General features: G+C 38.1%; 1 pseudogene; it reads left to right on the top strand.

The window, feature by feature from the left end:
• The window catches only part of LOC126962222 (cubilin-like), a 53,642-nt pseudogene that overhangs the window by 20,972 nt on the left and 18,689 nt on the right, over positions 1-13,981 (top strand).

Genomic DNA, 13,981 nt, shown 5'->3' with positions numbered 1-13,981 from the left:
TAGAGTACTGTTATTGTTGCTGTTGTTTTTAACAATTTTATTTTAGCCATTTAATTTTATTTATTTTAGTTTAGCCATTTAATTTTATTTAATTTTATTTTAGCCATTCTGGTAGGTATGTATTAACATCTCATGTGGTTTTAATTTGTGTTTCCCTAATGGTGAAGAATTTCATGTGCCTTTTTGTCATCCGTATATCCATTCTCTGGTGAAATATATATTTATATCTTTTGCTCATTTTCTAATTGTGTATTTTTCTACTGCTGGGTTTTGAGAGATTTTTATCTATTCTTAATAATGATCCTTTGTCAGTATGTGGTTTGCAAATGTTATTTCCCAGTCTATGTCTTGCCTTTTCATTTTCTGGCCTTATATTGGCGTTTCACTGAAGAAAAAATTTTAATTTTGACGTCCAATTTATTGACTTTTTCTTTTATAGATTAAGTTTTTGTTGCCAAATGTAATAATTCTTTGCCTACCCCAAGGTCCCAGAGATTTTTCTGCTGTTTTCTTCTAAAAGTTTTATGATTTTACATTTTTCATTTGTTTCTATGATCCATTTTGAGTTCATTTTGGTTTAGATATGAGATTTAGGTGGAAGTCAATTTTTTGCCTCTGGATGTTCAATTGCTCTAGCACCATTGGTTGAAAAGGCTGTCCTTCCTTCATTGAATTGCTTTGGCACCTTTGAAAAAAATCAGTTGGGCATATTTGTGTGGGTCTGTTTCTGGGTTCTCTATTCTATTCCATTATGTGTCTAACTCCTCACCAATATCACACCGTCTTGATTGCTATAGCTACATGGTAAGCCTCAATTTCAGGTGGAGTGATTCCTCCCACTTAATTTTTCTTTGTGAAGATTGTTTCAGCTATTTGAAGGCCTGTGCCTTTCCATACAAACTTTAAAATAAAGGCTGGTGCAGTGTCTCATGCCTGTAATCCCAGAGCTTTGGGAGGTCAAGGTGGGAGGATCCCTTGACACCAGGAGTTTGAGACTAGCTTGGGCAATATAGCAAGACTCTGTCTTCACCAAAAATAACAAAATTAGCTGGGCATGGTGGCGCTCGCCTGTGGTCCTAGTTAACTGGGAGACTGAGGCAAGAGGATCCCTTGAGTCCAGGAGTTCAAAGTTGCAGTGAACTGTGATCACACCACTGCATTCCAGCCTGGGTGACAGAACAAGACCCTATCCTAAAAAATAAAAAATAAAAATAAATTAAGCTATGTTTGCAGAAAAACTTTGCTAAGATTTGTATAGGAATTGCATTAAATCTATGTATCAATTTGGGGAAAATTGATGTCTTTACTATGTTGAGTTTTCCAGTCCATGAGCATGTATGTATCTAGACTTATTTAGGCCTTCTTTTATTTATTTCATTATTTTGTAATTTTCATCACATAAGCCTGTATATGCTTCATTAAGTATATACCTAAATATTTCATTTTTTAGAATGATTATAAATGGTGTTGTTTTTAATTTTGGTCTCTACATGTTAACGGTTAGTATATTAAAATTTGATTGATTTTTGTGTATTGTTCCTTTATCCTGAGTTCTTGCTGAACTCACATATTCGTTCTAAGAATATTTTTCTATCTTCCTTAGGATTTTCTGCAGATAACAGTTAAACTTGCAAAAGTGGCATTTTATTTCTTCCTTTCCGGTCTCTCTCTCTATATTTTTCCTTGCTTTATTCTGGTAAGAATTCTAATACTATGTTGAGTTAGAGGGGTGTGAAATAAATATCATTGCCTTGCTCCGGATCATAGGGAGAAAGCATTTAGTATTTCACCATTAAGTATGCTGTTAGCTGTAGATTTTTGCAGGTAGTTTTTATCAAGTCAAGAAATTTCTCTTCTATTCCTAGTTTGCCAAGAGTTTTTATCATGATTGTGCGTTGGATTTTGTCAAATCCTTTTTCAGCATCAACTGACATGATCATATCATTTTGCTTAGTAAATTATTTTTTAAATTTCCAAGTTGGAAAGAATGATTCTCATAAAATGCCCTGGGACTAATGATGTATACATAGAGCATTTTCAGTGATATCTAAATAATGCAAGATAAATTAAAGGATAATGATAAAATTTTTCTTCTTCTAAGTTCTTTGTACGGTATTGCTCTTTTTCTATTAACTACAGCTACTAATGAGCTTGCTGAAATTAACTTTCTTTTAGTAAATTACCATTCTTTTAGTTTTATGATCCTAACTATTACCAAACTAAAAACACATTTTAATTTAGGCTAGGTTTCAAATTAGGATAACTAAAATGAGTCAAATTGAGTGAAGCTACTAAAAACAAACAAAACAATTAAAAATCTCATTACAAAAACTACTAATTTTTCCTGTATAATGTAAATATTATACTTATGTTTCCTGTGTAACATAAATATTATACATAACCAGAGGTTAGGGAGTAAAATAGTAAACACTGTTTACTTTTAGAAAAAAAGACAAAACAGGATCATCTGAAACCTAGTTGAATGTTTTTACATGAATACACTGCTTTGGGGCAATTGTGTATCTGCAGCTTTAAAAACCACAGTAAGGCTGATTCCAAAAAAGGATAATGCTGTTCTAGCCCTGAATCCCTGTGTGATAGAAACGAGGCTGTCTAGGTGTGCTCGCATTTCCCTAAGGCACCAGATTTAAATACCTTTGGATTCTGCTTCCTGTAGTTTCCAGTAAAACCTCCTTCACCTGCAGCCTAAAGCCACAGATGGCTTGCTGGAAATAGGAAAGTGCCTGTCAAGGCAGTAAGTATCTGCCTGTACAGCTTGCTGTGCACCTTCTCAGCAGTGTTCGTCCAGAAACAGGCAGAGATGCTATCTAGACAACCTCAATAAAATGTCAGCCACATGGAATGTGAGCCACAAAAATGTCAGTTCTCCAAATAACAATTTAAAAATGTATCTAACTCCACAGAAGCCTTCAAGATGTTTTACCCTAGAGAATGCAACTATTTTTTCCCTTATCAGATTGATCCTGGCTTGAGCTTCACTCTGAGGTTTAGTCATTGGAAGGTAATACTTCAGGATTCAGTTACTGACTTTTAAGTAAGTAGATTTAGACCTGGATCTCACTGCTTATTATGGGGTTATGCTTCCAATATTTCTTTAGCCAAAACATTTATTTTCTCTGAAGAAATGGCTCTTTTGTGTGACAGAGATATTTCCAATTTAGGAAAGAAAGTTAGAGTGACATTTGTTCTTGGACACAGGGTGTATCATCAGAGAGTGACTGACACACCTGCCTGATGAGGCAGGTGCTGATGGATGAGAGCCGTCTGGGGGGTTCAAAAATGTGTAGTAATGAGGAAATGATGAATTGATGATGCTAAACATATCAAGGTTAAGATGGCTTATACATTAAAGAAAGGCAATTTCAAAATATCAGTATAGTAAATATATATGACCTTCTAATGCATAGGACTTCATTTCAGAGTCACAGAAGTCGCCCTTGTTTATATTCCTCTACCATTGAAACACAGAAAGAGTAACGTGGCAATAGCTACTTTTGGGAAAGAACCCTTCTTTTGTTAATATTGATCCTTACATTTAGACATATATACTTACATTTCATTTTACATAGAGCAGTTGTGCTATGTTTAAGCACTAAAGTGGAGGAATTAGAGCAATTGCTATTTCCTGCACTACACAAATACCTGTTCACTCATGTAATATGATATTCACTTCAAATATTTGACTGTTTTGGCCAGGATTATCTGAAGATAATTTTTCTCCATTTTCTTTATTCTGTGTGTATATTTTATGAATTGAGCATTAAGCTCTATTATAATTTCATAGCTCAAACCAGCTATTAATATTAGTGTGTGTATTAGTCTGCTATTACCATGACAGTGCTGCATAACAAACCATCCAAAATTCAGTGTCTTATAATGAACGTTTGTTTTTATCACTTATGGGTCCACGGACTAGCTTGCCTGCCACTGTTCCAGGCTGCAGGTTGGCTGTAATTGGCTGTAAAGTTGAGTCCAGGTTCAAGTCTGCTCCACATGAATCCACTTTTTCTTTGAACCAGCAGTTACTCAGGGCATGATATCTTAGCAGATCACGGGAGCACAAAGTCTAGACAAAAATAAAAACAAGAACAAAACATAAGCACGTTTAAGGCCTCTGCATGCTTCATGACCACTAATACTCACTGTCTAAAGCAAGTCGTACAGCCAAAGCCTAACATCAAGTGCACAGAAAAATATACTGTATCCATTTTAGTGCAGTGCAAAGAGAGAGACTGAAGACAGAGGGACTGAAGAATTAAAAATCAGCCAATTAAGCTGGGCATGGTGGCATGCACCTGTAATCCCAGCTACTCAAGAGGCTGAGGTGGAAGGATTCCTTGACCCCAAGAATACGAGAACAGTCTGAAAAACATAGAAAGTCCTCATCTAGAAGAAAGAAAGAAAGGAAAAAAAGAAGAAAGAAAAAAAGAAAGAGAGAGAGAGAGAGAGCAAGAAAGCAAGAAAGAAATTAAGAAAGAAAGAAGGAGAGAAAGGAAGAAAGAGAGAAAGAAAGGAAGGAAAAAGAAAGAAAGAAAGAAAGAAAGAAAGAAAGAAAGAAAGAAAGAAAGAAAGAAAGAAAGAAAGAGAAAGAAAGAAAGAAAAGAAAGAAAGAAAGGAAAGAAGAAAAGAAAGAAAAGAAAAAAAAAAGAAAAGAAAGAAGGAAGGAAAAGAAAGAGAGAAAGAGAGGGAGAAAGAGAGGAAAGGAAAGGAAAGGAAATGAAGAAGAAAGAAGGAGTGAGGGAGGAAGGGAGGAAGGGAGGAAGGAGGGAGGAAGGAAGGAAGGAAGGAAGGAAGGAAGGAAGGAAGGAAGGAAGGAAGGAAGGAAGGAAGGAAGGAAGGAAGGAAGGATCAGTCAATCTACCACTCAATCCATGGCAAACACATCAGTGATTCTTGTTCTGGGGTTCCCTGGAATGAGGGTGTGTGCCTTATGGCATTAGTCATAGTAGTAGCACTACATAATAAGTGTGTGTAATGGCATTCACTGTGCCCAAGTACAATTGCCATTTTGCCATTATGAACTTATTAGTAACAATTAATAAACAGGTAGTGATAAAATAACATTTAGTTTTTGAAGCTGATGTATTATTAGAATAATGCCCAGTAACACCATTTTCCTGTCTACCTACCTCCAACTCTTCAGCGCTCCTACTTGCAGCCCTTGCCACAGCAATGTCCTTTTACCTGGTCTCATCTCCTTCAGTCCCATTCCCTTACATGTAAAATGCTGGTTCTGGATAAATTTTTAGATCAGACTTGATTAGCAAGTACATCCTGATTCTACCACTTCTCTGATTAAAAATCTTTCAAATGGATCCCATTAGCCACACAACATAGTCTAACAGCCAAACTCTATATAATCCGGCATTTGAGGCCCTCTATAGAAGACCTCATCCTGTTTTCCCAAACCTAGTTCTCATTATTCTCCTTCATGTGCCCTATTGTTTTCTCAGAGTTACGCTTGCCCATACATACAATGTAAATTCTTGCCCATTTAAACTTGGATCATGAGATTCCTTCAGGCTGGAATTGCCAATACCAGTTCCATTTTTACATGGTTTTATTCTATTTATGCTTCAAGACCCAGATCCAAGTCACCTCCTCCTTGGAACAGTCGAGATCCTCGTAGCCCAAAGTAATCTTCACATTTTTCTAAAGCTAGAAGAGTTTTCTGCCTCTTTTACTGAACCTATCATTTTCTAAATTGTGTCATCATTGTTTATCTATGCCTTATCACTACTGATGGATTATCATTGATCTTTTTCTACTTAAATACTAAATATACTTCCTTGAATATTAAAACAATATGTAATAAATAAATTTACCAATCCATTCATACCCTCAGTCGTTGTTCTTCTGTACTATGAATGCCAAGAAGTTTAAGTGGTTTCCTTAAGTAACAATCAGTTCACACTGAAATCAAAGCTATTCAAACTTCACAAACTCCAACTCTCTCTTTAGTTTGCAGGCCTATTTCAGATGAGCAGAATCATTAGCAACATGTGGTTCATCACTGTGTATTGCTTACATTTCAGAATAATTTTGTCCTAGATGCCATCTGTGAATACATCTATCACGGACTGGGCCTTTGGGAGCATTTCAACTTTGGGAAATGTCTGACTATGCAAATACTCTATGGTTTTGCCTGACTTAGAAGCTATGGACAGGGCAAGCCTGACCTACTAAGTAATGTACCTGTAACAAAAATCATCCTGGCCATTTGCTATCCATTGGATTTACAGTCAGAGTTGAGGAGAGCCACCATTGTTTATGTTTCATGCCAGGGTCCAAGTACAAAATCTTAGCACTCCCTGATGTTGAAAGCAGTGCTTTCACTGTGAGCAAAAACTGGAATAAGAAAAATAGACTGAAGGCCAATCCCAGTGAAGTTTAACTTTGGAACTAGCAATGACCTGTATTTGTGTAGAATGCAAGGTTTACAGACATTACTTTCAGTACCTATTTAATTCTTATTCCTACTAGGGCTATTTTGAGCTTATTTTATCCTCACCATTTCTTATAAAATTGTCAACAAATTGTTCATCCCTTTAAGCTCTTCTCAAATCATTTCTGAGCTATCTGCTTAGGCCATGGAGTAGACAAAACAAAATCCTATGTTCTGAGAATTGTTTTTTGTATGTTTTTATGGTAGACCATTTAATTATCTTGAGATAATTATTTATCTCTCCTTTGTATTTTTATTCTGAATTATAAAATTTTGATCTCAAAGAAGGCCTTTTCTTCCATAAAGATTTTTTTCTTTAACTTCTCATGTTTTGGAAAAGAAAAAGTTAAATATAGAATGCGGCTGAATATAAACAGGACTGCAGTGTTAAATGCCACTCAGCCTCTTTCAATCACACTATGTAAATAAAAGATTTGTTGGCAGCAATTTTCTTGGTGTGTTGGGTAAATTCTTCATAAATTCAGTTTTCAGTTTGACAGTGTTCATAAAAGCAGAATATAAAAGTAAAACATATGAACATTTTCCACCAGTTTTATTATGCAAAATACTTGATTTTGTATAAAATTGGATTTTTCAAGGCTAGGAAAATCTTCAATAAATCACATCAGCAGTTCCAAAAACATATATAGAACCCCATGTGTTTTCCCACTCAGCAACTCTATGAGTAAGAAGGAGAACTGAAGACTCTGCTCTCAAAGCAAAGAGCGAGGGAGGGAGGGATAGAGGGAGGGAGGGACGGATAGCGGGGTTGGGGGGAGGAAGGACCAAAAGAAGGGAGAGAGAGAGGGAGGAAAGGAGGGAGCCCAGGAGAGAATGATCTGATCATGTTCTCAGAGTGTGACAGAAAATGGAAGCTATGTTCTTTTAAAAACCCTCCATGTGCAATGTAAGGTCTGTTCTGTTTGGTCTGCATAGTGATGTGTCTTTGTTTTAATGCAGGGCCTCAGCAAGGATGTGGTGGTTATCTGACAGGTCGAATAATATCTTTGCCTTTCCTGATTCTGATTCGAATGGAATATATGACAAGAATTTAAACTGTGTATGGATCATAATTCTACCTGTAAACAAACTAATTCACCTCACCTTCAATACGTTTGCTCTGGAGGCAGCAAGTACTCGGCAAAGATGCCTTTATGATCATGTAAAGGTAAGGCTGTTTTATTTTTTTTAACTGAGTCTACTCATCCCAGACTCTAATATAGTGTATTCCAGTTTATATCATTACAGGAAGTTCTGAAAATTGTGAGTACAGGTACTACTGCTTTTTTAAATGACCTATTCTTCAATGATGCAACATTTAATATTATAGATGCCCTACCTTCATATCAAATTAATCTTTAATATGGGTGACTCAAATATTTTGTGTGACTGGCTTCTAACATTAGCATTAAAATCTCCTATTCATCAATGTCTTGCAAGAGACGATCTATGGGAAGGTCAATTTTCTGGAAAGAGATACTCAAAGGAGCTTTGGCAAATCCTAAAATAAACAATGTCAGTGACACAAATAATCACCTCTTAATTTGTCTATTTCTTAGGCTTATAGATTTGCTTATCATATTATGTTTAGATAGTAAAATGGTCCTGAAATCACATTAAAAGTAAATTAAGGCTGGGCGCGATGGCTTATGCCTGTAATCCCCACATTTTGGGAGGCCAAGGTGGGCGAGTCACTTGAGGCCAGGAGTTCAAGACCAGCCTGGCCAATATGGTGAAACCCCGTCTCTACTAAAAATACAAAAAAATTTAGCTGGGTGTGGTGGTGGGCACCCATAATCCTAGCTACTAGGCATGCTAAGTCAGGAGAATCCCTTGAGCTCGGGAGGCAGAGGTTGCAGTGAGCTGATAGCTTGCCACTGCACTCCAGCCTGGGTGATGGAGCAAGACTAGGTCTCAAAAAATAAAAATAAAACTAAAAACGTAAATCAAGAAACTTCTGTTCAATTGTTAAGACTCTTTAATATTAAGTTATTATACCTATCAGGTTATATGGGTTCAGATTGCAAGTTAAGTAGCATCAATCAACATTTACTACTGCACTCTCAGGAGAAAAAGTCTGACAAGATTTCCATTTATGAGGAGCTTAAGTCTGATTGGAAAATTATGGGATGACACATGCAAATTAAGAATGTGCAGTTCAGGATAGTAAGCATTTAATCGCTAAGGGAATGCATTTGATGTAGGCTTGAAGCAATGTGCAAGCTTAAAAGGAAAGAAAGTTCATGAAACTCTGGCATGATCAAGAAAGACATGATAGAGTGAGGGAAAGCTTACTCAAGTCAGGAGAGAATTCAAGCAAGGTGAACATTTTCAAAAAGGCGCTGAACTTGATATGTGCGTGTTCTCGAAAGAGTAAAGAGGCCTGTAATCCCAGCACTTTGGGAGGCCGAGACGGGTGGATCACGAGGTCAGGAGATCGAGACCACCCTGGCTAACCCGGTGAAACCCCGTCGCTACTAAAAAAAATACAAAAAACTAGCCGGGCGAGGTGGCGGGCGCCTGCAGTCCCAGCTACTCGGGAGGCTGAGGCAGGAGAATGGCGTAAACCTGGGAGGTGGTGCTTGCAGTCAGCTGAGATCCGGCCACTGCACTCCAGGCTGGGCGACAGAGCGAGACTCCGTCTCAAAAAAAAAAAAAAAAAAAAAAAAAAAAGAGTAAAGAGGCTGGCTGAATTGAAGCAGAATAGTGCTAAAGAGTAGCAAGAAATAAGATGGCATAAGTAGAGAAATACTGAGATTACAAAGGATCCTGAAAGTCAAACTAATGACTTTAGACTTTGTGTGACTGAAAATAAGGAGTTGTTGAAGGTTTTCCAATGAGTGATGTGATGAGAGCAGTAGCTAGAGAAGACTAATCTGAAATCAGCAGTGTGGGAACTAGAAGGAGAGGAGGCTGGGAGGGCTCCAGGGAGAGGTCACTCCTAGGTGAGGAGGCCACTCTTAGACCCGGATCAGGGGTGCAGCCATGGTGGAGATGGCAAGAGAGGTGCAAGAGAAACTTAAGTTCTAGGACTGTCATAAACTTAAGAGAAAATTGTTTTAAAAGAAAAGGAAGGAAAATTTGTGGAGGGAATACCCATTTGAGTACTTAAGATATGCTTATGCTTTTACTATGAAAAGGGCTAAGGCTGGGAGACCAGAAAAATAGCAGTGTGGTTTTGGTGAGAGCAAGACAGACAAATGAGACTGCAGTGGGCAGAGAATAGAATGGAGTTCCAGTGGGAAGACAACTCCTTGAATAGAGAGGACGCAGCAAAGAGCCTTCCTTCCAGCAAGAGAAAGGATGCTTTCTTAGAGGAAGTCAGCATGGATTCCAGAGAGTCAGGCTCTCAGCTCCAGGAAAGGTACCCAGGGAGGCAGTTGGAGAGGGCAAAACGGGCAGAAAAAGAAACAGATGCATCATGAAAAAATAAATGTGAAGACCAGGAATAGTGTAGTATCCCTGAAGTCAAGAGGCAGGGGGATTCTTTTACAAAGCAAGAGTGGTCAATATTATTAAATTGTAAAGCAGAGGCCAAGAAAGCTAAAGATGAAGAACAGCCTCGTTCCTTTGGATGACAACCATTTTAAGAAAGTATTGGCACAGAAGCTGGATCAGAGGAGTTCATGAGCGACTAAAGGTAACAAGGAATATCAATTCAGGTTAAATTCTCCTTTCTTAAAATGAGATCTGGCCTGCTGGGTGCCGTGACTAACACCTGTAATCCCAGCACTTTGGGAGGCAGAGGTAGGCAGATTGCTTGAGCTCAGAAGTTTGAGACCAGCCCTGGCAACACAGTGAGACCCCGTCTCTATGGAAAATACAAAAAAAGTATCTGGGTGTGGTGGTTAGCACCTATGGTCCCAGTTTCTCAAGAGACTGAGGTGGGAGGATCCCCTGAACCCAGGAGGTAGAGGCTGCAGTGAGCTGTGATTGTGCCATTACACTCCAGCCTGGGCAACTGAGTGAGACACTTAAAAAAAAAAAAATGGTGGGGAGAGACCAAAATGACTAGAGCAGGCCTAAAGCTGAATTCAGAGCTGTTCAAGAGCTCCCCTGGTCTAACAGAAAGGTAATAAGGTTTAGAGACAGACAGTATGGGGACTCAAACTCAATTTTGCTGTCAGACTAGTTTCCTAATCTCCCCAATTCCTCATCACTTCATCTATTTTTCTTTAAATCACATAATAGTACCTCCCATGAAAGGCAGCTTTGAGGATTAAAATTATGTGTACTAGAGTGTTTAGCACTGTGCCTGACATAAATTGTAAACAAATTTACCTCCCTTTTTCTTCCCCCCTTGGAGTAACTCCAAATAGGCATGGGCACTACGGAATTTCTTTTTCTTAAAAATTAAAAACAATGGATTTGCATATAAAATTACAATTTCAAGAATATTTTGAGGATGGCTTTGCTAGGAGAGTTGATTGGATTTACTCTCAAGATCCATTTTTATGGAGTGTGACTTGATAATGTCATTAAAATAGCTTGTCATTGTCTGAATTTTTGCAATTCATTTAGGCCAGAAACTGCAATATCAAAAACAAGGGGTTATTTTCTTGCTTCAAAATAAATACCTTTTTTTTCAAATAAATTCTGTTCAGAACTATTCTTGTTTTCCCCCTTGGAAAAGCAATTTCCTTCTATTGGCAATGTTTCCAGCTACCAGTAAACTGGCAGATCAAAGAACAACCCTTGGAATGTGGAGCTTGAAGGTTTCTTTATTAAAGAGACTTTTCTGTGATAAATGGGACATTTGATCCCTTTTAGATTCTTTTTAGAGATTATAAATCACTTTTTAGAAAAGCTAATTTAACTGAACTCTGTGGTAGATACACAAGTAAAATCATACTAATTCCATTATTCATTCATAATTCTATCATGATTGTTTGTGAAAGGGTTGACTTGGAGAGTAATTACAGTAACTGAATCACCTAGTGAATTGTGCATTTCACTGAGTGGCCTCTATTGAAATCCACATCACATCCATTGCAAAAGGAGTTAGTTGGCAAGGGTATGTGCCAGGCCCTGTACCAGCATCACTGGAGGTATAGAGAGCTAAGGACATATCTTGAGGAGTTCCGGCTTCTTGAGGAGCTGTCAATAAAGGGTAATTTTTGTATTTTTAGTAGAGATGGGGTTTCACCATGTTTGCCAGGCTGGTCTCAAATTCCTGACCTCCTGGTCTCAAACTCCTGATCCACCTACCTCAGACTCCCAAAGTAAGAGGATTACAGATGTCTGTGCCCCTTTTCATAGCCAATATTTTGTAATGTGTCCTTTCCCACCTGAAGTGAACATCATCTATGCTATAACGTACCCATAATGTAATTTCAAAAAATCACTATAATATCCTGAAGGCAATGAAAAGGAAAAGGAAAGTACATAAAATAGTGTATGTTCACATATGTACATACGCTAACACTGCTACACAAAGTCACGTAATAAAATAGATACTTTTTATATATGGAATGGTGCTGAATAACAAGTATACATTTAAACAAATATGAATGGGTTGCTTTTGCAACCCACATGCCAATAGCAGCATCGCCATCTGCAGCATGAATTTCCAAACTGGTGGAAAGACTCAAAACAAATATTTCTAAACCAAACAAAGTGCAGTCTTCCCACAGCTTACACAATAATTACATTTCTGGAAATTTGGTGCAAAATGAAACTGTGCAAAAATATTTTTGTGTTTATATATAAAATGGATTTAGGTTCTGGGATCAAATAATTACAAAAAGTTTTCTTTACACAAATGTCAGACAGGACATCCAAAAGTTATGTGGGACATAACTTTTCACTTTGCAAAACTGTATTGTGAATTACTAAATGCCAGTTATAGCCCCAAATTATAGTGATGACCCAAAAACCACCACACTTGTGCAAAACACTCCCTATGGGGTGGTATTGACCTCATTGAGAAGGTCTGACTTAACACACCAGGCTTAACCATTCAGTCTGTGTCAGACACTGGCGCTGAGGAGGTGCTGTCCATCTCTGGGGAGAGGATCAGCAGTCTACGGAAGGCATCATGTTCCTATCGCTATGAGGTCGCACCTACTATTCATTTATTCTTTCATTCAATCAGTGTTAATTAGCATACCTACTATATTCTAGACATTGCTCCAACAACTAGAAAAGAACATTGAGATTTTAGAAAACAATACTAGGAAAACTCCTGCACTTGCAGAGCTGATTCTAATCATTGCTTCTTTGTGGCTTTTTTCTGAGGCAATTGGGACTAATATAACTTTTTTCCCCCAGAAGATTCTGAAATGAGTCAGAGTTTAGCCCCAAACCTGAAAAGTCACTCTCTATTCTTCTTCCCATACTAAATTATGCCCTGGCATGTTGCCCGGCAGGCCCCATCAGACGTTCTGCAATAAGATCAAAGAATTCATGAAGATACTCTAAGATGCTCCAAGTAAGAATATCAAAATCCTCCTGTGACCAAATTCTCAGGGAAATATTAAAAGATAAAGTCCTAAGGACATTAATGTATAAAATTATTAAATTTGAAAAGAATTACAGTCCAATATCAAAGCCTATTGCCCTTGTGCATTAAAAGTTCATAGGAATTAAAATCCAAAACTTTTCTTTCCCAGTTTCTCTGACTGCTCAAGTCAACAGCTGGGTGAAGTGTGGGATCTTGCCGTGGTTGTAGCAGAGCCTGCCTGCCACTAATTTATTTGTACAATGCCTTCAGGACCTTTAGCAGATTCTAAAACTATCAGAGTTCTAAAAGTTGAGAAAATATAACATTCTTCTCAGCACTTACCCACATCCACAAGACTTGGAACATAATTCAAGCTCCAGGCCAATGCAGTTGTGCTAGGAAATGCATACTCCCAGAATGCAGCCCGTAGCTGTGTATGATGGTGTAGATCTAAAGACACCATTTATATCCTGGTTTATATATGATTCCCTCTCCTCATCATTGTATAGGGCACCCCCTGCAATGCACTGTAGGGCAACCTGGCAAAAGTCTGTAGTGGAGACTTAGTGTTATCAGAGAACAAGAGAGCAGATAGAGATCTTGGGTTTGACACACAGTCTAGAGCCTCCTATGTCAGTTATCCCGAGGCTACAAGCTATTTCAGCTCACTTAGGAGAAATGTTACTGTGGTAGTGAATGAACTAATCCAACACCAGCTTGGGGCCAGGCACATACGTCATTTCTTTCCATCTAGCCCTGGCTTCTTCCTCATACCTTCTTTCACATTTACCAGTTATCCATTTAAAGCCCAAATCCAAGCTTACATCATGTAGGATCAGATCCAAACTCCTTAGCATGAAATGTATGGAACTTCACAGCTTTGTTTGTTGGACTTCGTCACTTCTCCTGTTCTCTCACCCTAGCCTCCAGGCCCAGTGAAGGGGGTCAGAAGTTGTTGACACATGCCATGTGTTTCACACTTCCATGGCCTGGCACTCATGTCTGGCTGGCTGGGATACCCTTCCTCTTTTGTAGGTCTGGAAGGTCTCTACTTACATTTAAGGGCCAATCCA

Source organism: Macaca thibetana, chromosome 9 (assembly GCF_024542745.1).
Source record: "Macaca thibetana thibetana isolate TM-01 chromosome 9, ASM2454274v1, whole genome shotgun sequence".
NCBI classification, from domain to species: Eukaryota; Metazoa; Chordata; class Mammalia; order Primates; family Cercopithecidae; genus Macaca; species Macaca thibetana.
The sequence above is the reverse complement of the archived record's forward strand: the minus strand, read 5'-3'. Positions and strand labels throughout refer to the sequence as shown.